The sequence below is a fragment of the Acinonyx jubatus genome, chromosome A3 (genome assembly GCF_027475565.1).
Source record: "Acinonyx jubatus isolate Ajub_Pintada_27869175 chromosome A3, VMU_Ajub_asm_v1.0, whole genome shotgun sequence".
Classification (NCBI taxonomy): Eukaryota; Metazoa; Chordata; class Mammalia; order Carnivora; family Felidae; genus Acinonyx; species Acinonyx jubatus.
The window spans coordinates 10,866,940-10,879,713 of NC_069388.1; the positions used below are offsets into that span (position 1 = coordinate 10,866,940).

Consider the following 12,774-nt stretch of genomic DNA (forward strand, 5'->3'; position numbering starts at 1 on the left):
ATTTGCCACGTGTCTATGCCACGTGGTTATCTCCTGTTGGACCTCAACTTTTCTCCAAATATAAACCCTCCAACACACACCCTGGCAGGTACATCTTTGCACACGTCTCCCACTACCTCTTAGATTACTGCCCGTAAGGAAAATGGTTGGGGTCAAAGGTTACGCCTAAGGCCTCCTAAGAATCCAGGCGCTCCTCCTAGCCAGCAGTGTGGACGAGGACTCGTTTCCCCACCCCCAACCCACGTGGAGTATTATTATCTTTTCTTTTAAATCCTGGCCTGTCTTTCAGCCAGGGAAATAAAACAATAAAACTACATCTTGTTTTAATGTGCTTATCTTTTATTACCAGTGAGATTGAATTTCTTCCAACATCAGCCAGGGGCAGCCTGTTTTAGGCTTCTTGAACGTTACCGCAGTGTCTGTAAGGGCACAAAATACCCCGGGGTGGGGGGGGGGGGGGTTCCAGCCAGCACAGGACTGGGAGGCGTTTAGCCAGTGGGCCTCTGCCAGAACGGGCTGACTGGTCCCCCCAGGACACACTGCCCAGCTGCCGGGGTCCTAAAGGACCTCAGAGGTGGGCCGAGACTGGACGAAATTCCCTGCAACCCAGACACCCCAGGGTGGCATTCGGCCCTGCTCTGGTTTCTGTCAACTTGACCTCCGCTAAGGCTGAACCGCGTGGCTGTATTCACTCACAAGCCTGCTGAACCTGTTCCCACTTTGCAAACTGAAGACCTGCTTCTCATTTATGTGCTCAGTGTGGGGCAGAGGGGGGAGACAGACCACCCCCCTGCCGTGATGGGCATTATGTGCACAGACATCTGCTGTCCACCTGCCCAGCGTCCCTCCCTCTCCCGTGGAAGCAGCACCTCTGTTCCCCCCGCCCAGACCCTCCTCTTCTCCTTCCCACGGCCCACCTCCAGCGTGTGGAAGAGGCTGGGCTCTGGATTCAAGTCCCACACTGCCAGGTGCCAGCTTAGCTTCTCAGAGCCTCAGTTGGCTCATCAGTAAAATGGGGGAATAATACCTATCTCACAATGCTGTTTTGAAGATTAAATGAGAGCATGTTGGTTAACATCATTTTGGAAACAACAATAAGCAGAGGCGATTTTGTTTGTATTGTACAACTACCTGATTGAGTAACTGGCTGCATTTTAGTCTAACCACTTCCCAAATGCAAGGCAGCAGTGGGAAAGCCTTGGAAGAGATTATAGTTATTTAGTCTCCATGCCTCCCTCGGGCCCTTCTGTGGCCTCAGGTATGGGCTGTGACACTCTAGGCACGTGATCACTGATATTTGTTGGCTTGAACTGAGATAAGGTAGGTATGAACCTTCGAGTTCCCTCTAGGCTGCAACAGCTCAGTGGTCTGTAACTTGGCGGCTGGACCTTGTCTTTTATCCAACCATTCGGCAAGCATTGGTGAGCCCCAAATGTGAAGTTCTATGCGTAGGAGATCCCAAGAAGAACAAGGCAACGCACCATGGTCAAGGCGCATCATGCAGAAGAGGACAAACCCAGACACCCTAGCCTGCGCCGACAATGGCCAGACCGTATATGACAACAGAACTCGGACCCCACAACACGGTGGGACTTGATCAGCGACCAGCAGCTTCCCCAGTCGGTCTCTGCGTGCCCATTTCACACAATCTCCGTATGAGACTTGCTTCAACAGAGGTGCCATCCAGCTGTGAATGAAGGGGGGCTGGGAGGGAAACCCAGAGCATTCTTACCACCGGGCTCTGCGGCCTGGCCTGGGAAGAAGGGAAAAAGAGAAGAAGGAGAAGAAAGCAGGAGAAGGAGAACACTAGGCCCTCAATAAAGAATGACACATTCTCTCCCACACACACGTTTTGAACAGCCACATCTTCCTTACAGTAAAATTAACTCAGTCTAGCCAAACTTGGGGACATTCAAGTCACCTGGAGGCTTGTTAAGCCCTTGGCTCCTAAGCCCCGCCTCTAGTGTCTCAGTCAGCCTGGGCTGCCACGGCCAAGTACTGCAGACCGGGTGGTTAAACTACACACACGGATTTGTCACAGTTCTGAAGGCTGGAAGTCTGAGACCAGGTGCCAGCATGGCTAGGCTCTGGTGACAACCCTCTTCCTGGCTTGCAGACGGCCCCTCCCTCGTTGCATCGTCCTGTGGTGGAGAAAGAGCTCAGGCGTCTCTTCTCATCAGGGCATTAATCTCATCACGAGGGCTCCACCCTCGTGACCTCCGCTGAGCCTAATGACCTCCAAAGGCTTCATCTCCAACTATCATCACCTTAGGAGTCAGAGCTTCAACATACAAATCTGGGGTGTGGGGGGATCACTAGTCAGTTCATTCTGCACCCCTTGGCTCCCAGAATTAATATCCCTCTCACACGCAAGATACATTCATTCCATCCCCCCACCCCCCAAGAGTTTGAACTCTTCTGGCATCAACTCTAAAACCTGAAGCCCAAAGTCTCATCTCAATATGATCTTTCAGGTGTGAGTGAGACCCAGGGTACGTACAACTCATCCTGAGGCGGAGGTCCTCTCCAGCTGTGAGCCTGTGACACCAGACAAGTTGCGTGCACCTGAAACGCAATGTTGGGACAGGTGTAAGATAGACAGTCTCAGCCCAAAAGCAAGAAATGGAAAGAAGGGGTGACACACCTAAAACGTAGGAAGGTGATTCCGGGAGATTTAAGGCTTGAGAATAATCCTGAATCTGTGGGTCTGAGCTGGGGCCTGGGAATCTACAGTTTTCATCTATGTTCTCAAGGTCCCTGCGCCTCAAAATGTGGTCCTTGAACAGCAGCTTGGTTTTCACGTGAACCTGTTGCAAATGTAGACTCAGGTCCCACTTTCAACCCACCAAGTAAGGATCTATGTTTAAACAAGACCTACAGTGTTTCTTGTGCACGTTACGGTTTGAGACGCCCTGTTCCCAGTGATCCTTATTTGAGGAATCCAAGTACCACTTGAAGCAGGGCGCCTGGGTGGCTCCATCGGTTAAGCGTCCGACTTCGGCTCAGGTCGTGATCTCACGGTTCATGAGTTCAAGCCCTGTGTTGGGCTCTGTGCTGACAGCTCAGAACCTGGAGCCTGCTTTGGATTCCGTGTCTCCTTCTCTGTGCCCACTCCCCCTCCCCCTCCCCCTCTCGCTCACGCACTCTCTCTCTCTCTCTCTCCCACTATCTCAAAAATAAATAAACATCAAATACCACTTGGAGTATAATAAAACAATAGCGAACGACTGACAAGGCCGTGTTTGTAGTGCTTGATGTCTAGTAATTCATTTATGAGTCAAAACTATTCCATGAGGCAGAGACTATTATTATCCCCATTTCATAGATGAGAAAAGTGCGACACAGAAAGACCAAGGTCTCAAAGTTGGCCTGGGCTGAAGCTGGGACGCCAGCCCAAGCGTCACTGGCACCTGCTGCTGGCACTCAGCTGGCATGCTCACTTGGGAACAGACAAGCCCTGAATCATCCTGGCTGCCCTCCAGGGCCCAGACGCCTCAACCAAGGCATTCAGCACCTCTGCAAAAGCATCAAGAGGTACACGGCTCCAGGATGTCCTACAGCTAAATAACGCACGCAAATTACATCGATTTTCAGGAAGAAAGTGGCTGTGCAAATTTGGGTATAATTATTACATGTTTTAACTCAGCCAATTTGGAAAAAAAAAAAATCAGTGCATGCAGGAAGACATCCTGGGGGCTCACGTGAGCCTGACAATTAAGTCAATGCTCTATCTCCAATCTGCTCTGGGGATTACATTCCAGAAGGTTCTGGGGCAAAAAATGGAGGGCAAAGCAGGTAAAGAGCCATTCGTCCTGGCCTCCATCTGTAAGGACTCATTTGGACATTTTCATGTGGTCTTCCCTCTGGACTGAAACTATTTTATAAAACCAAGCTGTGTTCTCTGAACTTGAAATGTCAAAACAAAAAAACATAAAACAGGGCCGAATTGCTTCAGCGTGCCTCATTTCTGCCTGCCAGCGCTCTTCTCTTTGCAACTTTGTTTGTATCCAGAGATTCTTTGCTCCTACCACTGTTGCAACTGAGTTATTGGGTTGTCACGCTCCCAAGTGACATCAGCCTTTGGATTTAGTCCCACTTCCCCAAAGACAAACAGCCATAGGATGATCAGAAGTCATTAATGTCCTTCGGCCAAGGAGAGCCCCAAAGTAGATTAATATAACCATCATCCTGAGAGGTCGTTCTCCCCAAGGCTTCCGGGGGCACAATCCTGAGAATGGATGAAGCCATTAGCTGCTTGTTCATAAGTCAGAAGGCTTTAGCAATGCATATTGTAAGACAAAACAAGGCTGGCAATCAGTGTCAGCAGTGGGAGCTTAAGGCTTTCTGTGTCCTAGCAGAAGACAGAGAGCCATGTCCCTACAGAGATGGATGGCTAAGGGCCTGAATTCTTGAGGACCTTAGGAGATGCCCCCTTGTCCCCGCCCCCCACCAAGTTCTATGAAACAAGAAAGACAAGGGCAATAAATGAAGATATCACACATGCAAAGAAACAGAATGGACTGAGTTTAAATGCCAGGAAAAAGGATTCCCTATTGACCGAAAAGGATTATGTGTTTGTACATCTCAGCAGAGAGCAGACCCTGCTTCCAAGAGGCAGAGAGTGACAGATTGGCCCTCGGAGCAGCCCCGGGCCCACCAGTCAAGGCTGAAATCTGTTTGTCTCTGGCAGGTAGACACAAAGCGTGCTGGCAAAAGCTGAGCCCGGCCAATCGGAACTGTGGCCAGGAGACTGCCCTTTGGGACAGGCCCATTGAAAGTCTGACCAAGCTCAAGCACAGTTTTTAATAAAAGGTAAAGAGCTCACGGCAGCACCGTTTATAACAGAGATAAAAAGTTGCATGATCAACAAGAGGCTGGCTAAATAAATGTGTATCTAACCATACAGTGAAAATTAGATTTCAAAGCGTATCTAATAAATTGGGAAAACACTTATGACATAATATTAAGCAGGGGGAAAAAAAGCAGGATCCAGAGCATATAACAGATTTTTCTGTGTATATATAGATACATTTTTTAAGACCATAAAAAAAAAACCCAAAAAACAAATAAACAAAAAATCAGAAACAAAACAAAAAACCCTCGAAGAATAATTGCCAAAATGTTAAAAGTATCTATCTTTAGTGAAAATACGGGGGGTGGGGGGGGGTTCCTTCTCATATCTGTCTGCATTTTCTAATTTTCTATAGAAAGCATGTATTACTGTTAGAATTCTAAAGGCTGACATTGAAAATACTGTTTTCGATGTTGCTTCCTAATAATGAGAGATTAATATATGCCTTACATGCATGGTTTTGCTTAGAGTTAAAAAAAATTGGGGGCACCTGGGTGGCTCAGGCAGTTAAGCGACTGACTCTTGAATTCTGCTCAGGTCATGATCTCAAGGTTCATGGGTTCGAGCCCCGCGTCAGCAAAGCCTGCTTGGAATTCTCTCCCTCTCTCTCTGGCCCTTCCCACGTTCACAGTCCTCGGTCTCTAAAAATAAATAAAGTTAAAAAAAATGGTTAACTATTTTTAAAAATTGAGAGAGAGAGAGAGAGAGAGAGGCTTCACTGACTGGTACAGGTCAGCTGCCTGGAGCAGAGAGCCCCATAAAAGTGAGAGAGGCCTGGGACTCACAGACTCCATTAAGCAATAGTGCTGAGCACTTAGAAGCCACACTTTGGGCAGTGCCCACACTGGGTGCTAGCACGTTTCTGAGTTCCCTCTATGTAGAGTCCGGCTTTGCTGTCAGCAGTCAGGGTGAGAAGTGATTCACAGCCCCCAGCCCCGCAGCCCCACCCTACGCCATCCCTGCCTTCCTGGGACTCCTTTTGACCACCACAAGGCCTTCGGACCCAGACGCAGGCCAGCGGTTCTCAGCCCCATTAGGATCATCTGGGGAGTTTCAAAATCATACTCACGTTTGGTCAACTCCCGGAAACTCGGGTTCATTCGGCCAAGGTGGGCCCAAGGGTGGGTATCTATGCCAGCTCCCCAGGCGGCCCTAAGGTCTATGTAGGGCTAACCGTCACTGCACGCTGGGCCACCCACGATGAACCGAGTGCTGGGGATGGTGGGCTCCACAGGGGTGGATGTGGGATTCGTCTGGCAAACAGAGACACCAGGGGAAAGCCTGCATGCAGGATTGCTGAAAGGCCTAAAAAGCTCAGCTCGGAGAGCGCACGGAAAGTACATGGCAAATGTCACTTCCTTCCCCAGAGTCAAGCACACTGGCTCACTTGTCACCCACACCTGTGATCTCATTTAGTCCTCAGAACAGTTCTATAAGGTAGATACCATCATTGTCCCCATTCGAAAGAGAAAGGTGACATCTTTCTCAAGGTCGCCAGCTAGTTAATAGTGGAGCCGGGACTTGAACTTGGGGTGTTGGGGCTCCAGAGCCCCAGGCTCTCAATCTCTTCTTTATTTTATCTTTCTGCTTAGAGAGGAGGCCAGGCTGTCCTCCAGTCTTGCGTGGCTGTCCCCCTGTCTTGAAGGCCAGTCTCGTCTCTACCTGCTGGTGGTAACCCACCCAGGAAACAGCTCTGGTCCTTTCTAGGCGCTTACAGACCTCACACTGAGTGCCCTTTCATCCATTCCTTTCTCGTTCTGCTGTTCGGCACACATCTGCCGAGCATCCACCTTTCCAGGTGCTTGCCTGACACTGGATATAAATGCTGGGGAGCCTTGGTGGAGCCTGAGATCCGACAGGGGAGACCAAAAACAGACAAACTGCAGTGACAGCCCCAAAGCAACCTTCTGTCTCACCCTGAGCACAGCAAGAAGCCAGCTGGTGTGACCACATCTGTCTGGCTGGCCGTGAGTGGAAGATGCATTGGCTGGGGAGCTTGTAGTGAAGTCGGGGAGGCCAGGGAAAAGGCTAAGGTTGGAGGCGGAGGAAAGAACCAGGTGACACAAGAAGGGGCCTGGCCCAGCATGGGTGAGGGTGGACATCTTCCAAAGAAATTGGCTGCCCACTGGATGGATGAGTGGTCGACTTGCTTCGGCCCCATGACATCTGCAGTATTTTGCCCTGTGGCTGGTTTAGAGTAAGCACCGCTTCCAGAGTCACGTACAGAATGTTTAACAATCAGGAGCCTCTGGAGGGCTGACCAATCAGAACAGATGATGACGCCTGGGCTGGGGCAGGGTCTCCCACTGAGCCAGGCGTTAACCCTTTCACTGCTGGGTAGTGCGGATTTCCCGGCGGGGCGGGGGATGCTGGCCTGGGTAGAGGAAGGCACTCCAGGGGCTTGAGATGAAGCTCAGTATTTGTTGTCAATATTTTAAGAACTAGTATTAAAACCAAATGGTTCATACCAGCCAAGGCTTGCCCCCTCACTAGATTTTCAGCCTCTAGAAATCAAGGCGAGACTTAGTAAAGATTGATTAGCTAGAAATTAATCAAACGGGCAGCCCGTCCCCCGGCGACAACCCCCTTGTGCAGTCCTGGGCCCCCTTCAGGGCAGGTGTCTAGGTTGACAGCTCAATCTGGAATCTCTGAGATGAAACGCAGAGCCTGCTGGAACTGACTCCTGGGCGTGCAAGGGCTGTGTGTCCTCCGAGCCCAGGACTCTGGAGGAGGTGTGATCTGTGGAGGATCCCTCCCCCCCTGGGAGAGGCTGTTCCGTGCAAGGACACGTTGATGGTGGGCGCTCTGCTCCTGGGCAGACAGGCCTGGGAGCCCAGCCCAGAAGGATGAGGAGGGGCCTCGAGGGAGCCCAAGCCACTCCTCCTTGTTTTTGTCCTGCACTTTGTCATGTTGAAGTTCTGACATTTTGCAGTAGGGGAAAAAAAAAAAATGGAGAAGATCATGGTTAGGAACAAAGAGGCAAAGAAATCTGAGTGGCACTGGGCTCGCTCTGGCCTCCTCTTACCCAAGCAGGTACTCTGTTCCCCACCTACGACATGGGTAGAATTTCTTCTGCCCCCTTTGTTCTTCAGGAGGATATTCGGAAGATGGATGAGATTATATTAGTAGCCACCATTTTCGTGGGTTCCTCCTTCCTCCCTCTCTTCTTCCTTCTCCTTCTTCCGGAGGCATTTGTCAAGCACTAATTTGGATAATGGGAGCACACGTACACAAAGCCCTGCCATTGGGAGTCTGTGTGTTTCTAGTAGGCTCCTTCACCTCATCCTGGCAACCAGCCTGGAGGTGGTGTTCTTTTTGTCATCCTGACGCTCAGAGAGAATGACCCACGGAGGTTACACTGCCAGTGAGAGGCAGATCTTGTATTAGGACCCTGGTCCCTCTGCCTCCCCAGTCCAAGCTCTTGGTCTGCCTATCAAGGCCATCCCTATACACCTCCCCCTAGAAAAATCCATTTTAAAAAGGAAGATGCTCCACAATTTTAAATCACGGTCAGCCTAAACAGCTTGAAGAGTAGAAAGAGTGTATTAGACTTGGACCAACCTGTGTTCGAGTCCCATCTCCCCACTTACCGGCTGTGTGACCTCAGGCAGAGTGCTTAACCTCTCTGAGTCACCACGCCTATCAAAAGAACAAGGATAGCGTGGCTTTGAAGAACACAGAAATAAAGGCCTATGCGCTGGAGTATCATCCTCAGTGGGGAAAACCTGAGAGGTTTCCCCCCAAGATCAGGAACACGACAGGGACGTCCACTCTCACCACTGTTGTTCAACATAGTACTGGGAGTCCTAGCCTCAGCAATAAGACAATAAAAAGACATGAAAGGCATCCAAACTGGCAAGGAAGAAGTCAAACTTTCACTCTTTGCAGACGACATGATACTCTATGTGGAAAACCCGAAAGACTCCACCAAAAAAAAAAACCCTGCTAGAGCTGATACATGAATTCAGCATAGTCGCAGGATGTAAAATCAATGTACAGAAATTGGTTGCATTTCTGGAATTCTCAAAAAAAAAAACAGAGAAGGCTTTGGTCAGCCCTAAAGTCAAGGCTTATTTGGCTGCCTAGTGGCTGAGGGCCTTGGACAATGTGCATAAGCATTCAGGGCCTCTATTTCCTCATCTGTAAAATGGGGACAAGGGGTAGGTGTGAGAATCAAATGTGATCATTCCCATCAAGTCCTACCACTAAGCTGATTCTGGGCATCAGTCCTTAGGAGGGAGGCATCTGCAAAGGCCTCTAAGCACTTTGGCCAGCAGGGCAAACCCCTACTGCCAGGGCCATCCGAACACCAGGCAGGGACGCCTCTGCATGGTGGTGAAAGCAGGAGCCTGGGGCCACATGCGTGAGTTTGAACCCTGGCTCTGAGGCCTTCTGGCCCATGACCTTGGGCAAATGTAGCCTTCCTGTGCCTGAGATATTACATCAACCTCACAGATACGTCAATGCCTTGGGACTGGGCTGGGCATATCAAACACTCAAGGGAGGGAGAGGGACTTCCTGTAATTATTGTTTTTTTCTCACCTTGTGTTTGGTGATCTCCAAAAGAAGTGGCTCTTTGCTGGGGAAGGTGCCCTAGGGATTATGAATCATCCTCGCGCACCTGAAAATACTGCTGTCTTACCCCAGAACGTCAGCTCGTCTGAAATCTCCCTCCCCCTCATGCCTTGGAGTCACTGCACATTGGAGGTAATTCAGCTGAAACTGGGACTTTCTGGGCTCCACCGAGGGGACACCTTTCCTCCAGTTGGAGTCCCTGGCCACATGTCACTGCTTCTCAGGGGTTTCTTCCAAGGGCTGCTTTGCTTCCCGTCCCGACTCCGCTGCGGGCTTTCCAGGCCTGCCTGATACGTATAAATACACTTAACTTTTATGGGGTGTGTAGTGTGCTCAGCATCAACCATCTCTTCCGTCCCTCGGGATCCGGGGAAGGGCTGGGACATGGAAGGGAATGTGTGTGTGTGCAGCGAAGCCGGGACAGTCCGGGACCTGCACCACCGGGCCCTTCCCCAGATAAACAACGGCCTTCGGATCTCCCCCAGCGCATCCGTGGCGGGTACGGCAGGACCCAGGGGTCTACCCGACGTGGGTTTACACCATCAAACCCCACTTCTTTCCATCTGGTCGTCGGGGCCACCACAGAGGACGGCTCGCTCCAGTTCCCACCCGAGCGATATTTTACAATGAGGCCTCCCCTTGTCCCAGCCCTGCTGTAAAGCCGCACAGCCTCTCAGAGGATTGCTCTCAGAATAAACGTCCCACCCACGCCCAGCCTCCAGGGCCCTCCTAGTCCAGCCCTGCCTTTAAATCTTAACAGATAAGCTGATCTCAGTAATCAATGGTTAGGAGTATTTCCTTTCTGTTTTGCAGATGAAGTAGCCGCTAAAGCCATCAGCTCTGGACTCTCATAGCTCAGTCAGTTAGTCAGTCAGTCAGCAGAGAGCACGGACAGTAGAGGGAGAGAGAGAATCTTAGGCAGGCTCCACGCGGGGCGCAGAGCCCCATGTGGGGCTCGATTCCATGACCCTGAGGTCATGACCTAAACTAAAATCAAGAGTCGGACACTTAACCCCCTGAGCCACCCAGGTGCCTGTGGTCTTGAAATTCTTCATCAATCAGTTCTTAGTCACAAGGGCCGGATTTTAATTTTCTCGTGGGGCCCCCAAATCTTGTAGCTTCCCTGGCCCTTCCCTCAGAGAACTCACATTCTAGTGGGGTGACAGACACTGCACAGAACCTAATTTCAGGCCATGAGAAATGCTGTGAGGAAAGGAAGCCAAGGTGCGTGTTGGCGAGTGACTGGTGACCCTGGCAGGTGGTGGGCAGAGAAGCCGTCCCTAACAAGGCGATGGTGGGGGCCGTTCACCCAGGCAGTGGTGGGAGATGGGTAGGAAGAACCTTCCAGGAAGGGGAAAGGAGAGCAGCCACTTGGGCCCCGAAGCAGGAGCACGTTTGCTGAGTTGGAGGGACGGGTGGAGGCCTGTGTGGCCTGAGCTTGGAGAGCCGGAGGGCGAGGTGGAGCCCCCAGGCCAGGTCTGCACCCCACCCTCGGCCCCATCACTCCACCCAAAGTCAAGCAGGGGCTGTGGAAGGCAGCTTGACCGGGTCCCAAAACCCAGGGGCCGCCTGCTGTGTCTTCCCGGCCTGGGTTGAGGGGCTCCCTGCTCAGGGGTACAACAGGCCCCGCCCTATAGTCCTGGGTTTCCAGGGAGCTTGGCCGCACTTGCTGGGAGCTCCTCCACAAACTTCAGTGGACCCCGAAAGGCCAAATTTGAGTCCCAGATGCAGTGCTCCCAAAGCCTTTCATTCAAGAACTATGCTCACCATATACAACTGTACTATTATTTAATTTTTTGTGAATTAATGATTTTTACTTAAGTGCTCTGATTTATTTATTTATTTATTTATTTATTTATTTATTATTTTTAATTTGAGAAAGAGTGAGTGCGAGCAGGGGAGGGACAGAGAGGAAGACAGAGAATCCTAAGCAGGCTCTATGCTCAGCGCAGAGCCCAATGCGGGGCTCGATTCCATGACCCTGGGATCATGACCTAAGCTGAAATCAAGAGTTGGACACTCAACCCACCGAGGCACCCAGGCACTCCTTAAGTGCTTTGATTTTAAAAGGAAACAATATATCATTACCATATAATAAATACTTGCCATAAATAGGAGGTAACCGCGAAATGAACACTTTGTAATACCCGCATCATTAAATCCTAAAATCCTAGCTGGATACTGACACTGGCCTCCAGTCTGCTCTGTCCTTATTTAAAAGGGAGATTCTCTCACTCTTATGCGGATCCTGAGAAACTTAATAGAAACCCATGGGGGAGGGGAAGAAAAAAAAAAAAAAAAGAAGAGTGGGAGAGAGCCAAAGCATAAGATACTCTTAAAACCTGAGAACAAACTGAGGGTTGATGAGGGGGTGGGGGGGGGGAGGGTAGGTGATGGATATTGAAGAGGGCATCTTTTGGGATGAGCACTGGGTGTTGTATGGAAACCAATTTGACAATAAATTTCATGTATTAAAAATTAATAAATAAAATAAAAGGGAGATTCTCATGGCGGGGGGTGGGGTGGGGGTGGGGAGGGGGTCCTTTCATGGTGTATACATAGATCAAATTGCCACGGTATACATTTTAAATATCTTACAGTTTTATATGTCAACTATAGCTCAATAAAACTGGGGAAAAAATACAATAAAAGGGAAATTCACAGGCATTAGAAGGAGGGTAAAGGGATTTAAGGACCTAGAAGCAAACAGACCTCCTCCTAACGAATCAGAAAGGTCGAAGGAGAATGGAAAAGGGAACATTTCTCTCTGTGACTTGATCTCATTTAGCATCATCTTAAGATTACCTTCCTCCCTAAGAAACAAAACCCAAGCCTGTCCGACTTAAGACAAGAGTGTGTTCCCGGAGCGCCCTGCAGAACTGGCCCAGGGAAGATTCCGGAATGTGCCAGCACACCACCACCACCACCAGCAGGGCTGGACCCCCGCCTCTGACAGTGCACCTGTTGCCATTACCGCCCCTGAAACAGGAGAACAAGCGTGGTCCCTTCTTGTCCCTGTCACTGGCTTCCAGTTCCAAATCTGGGTGGCCTCGTCCAATTGGCAGGAACTGAGGTCATGTCACCGTCCCCTAGCTTCAAAGGCGGCTAGGAAAACGAGTATTTGAGATTTTCGGCGTCTCTCACGAGAGGTGGATTTTTGTCTTGCAAGTTGGGAGACTCCCCAGGCACGGAAAGGGGTTTTGAACACCCGAAGGTCAGGGAAGGAACGGAAGACGACCGTTACGTACACGGCTCGTGCAGAGGAGAGCTCCCACAGCAGCCCCAGCTGCTCTGTGAAAGGCCTACCTGTAAATTTGGCCCTCGGCTGGTACCCAGAACTTAGATTT

At 50.4% G+C, this 12,774-nt stretch overlaps 1 long non-coding RNA gene across 1 annotated transcript; it reads right to left on the reverse strand.

The window, feature by feature from the left end:
- Nucleotides 1-849: 849 nt before the first annotated feature.
- On the reverse strand, nt 850-7,307 carry LOC113595733 (uncharacterized). The gene is made up of 3 exons (XR_003416323.2): nt 6,769-7,307; nt 2,501-2,565; nt 850-1,753 (listed from the first exon to the last, which is right to left on the reverse strand). It is a non-coding gene; the product is annotated as an uncharacterized LOC113595733 (long non-coding RNA).
- Between the last annotated feature and the right edge of the window lie 5,467 nt (nt 7,308-12,774).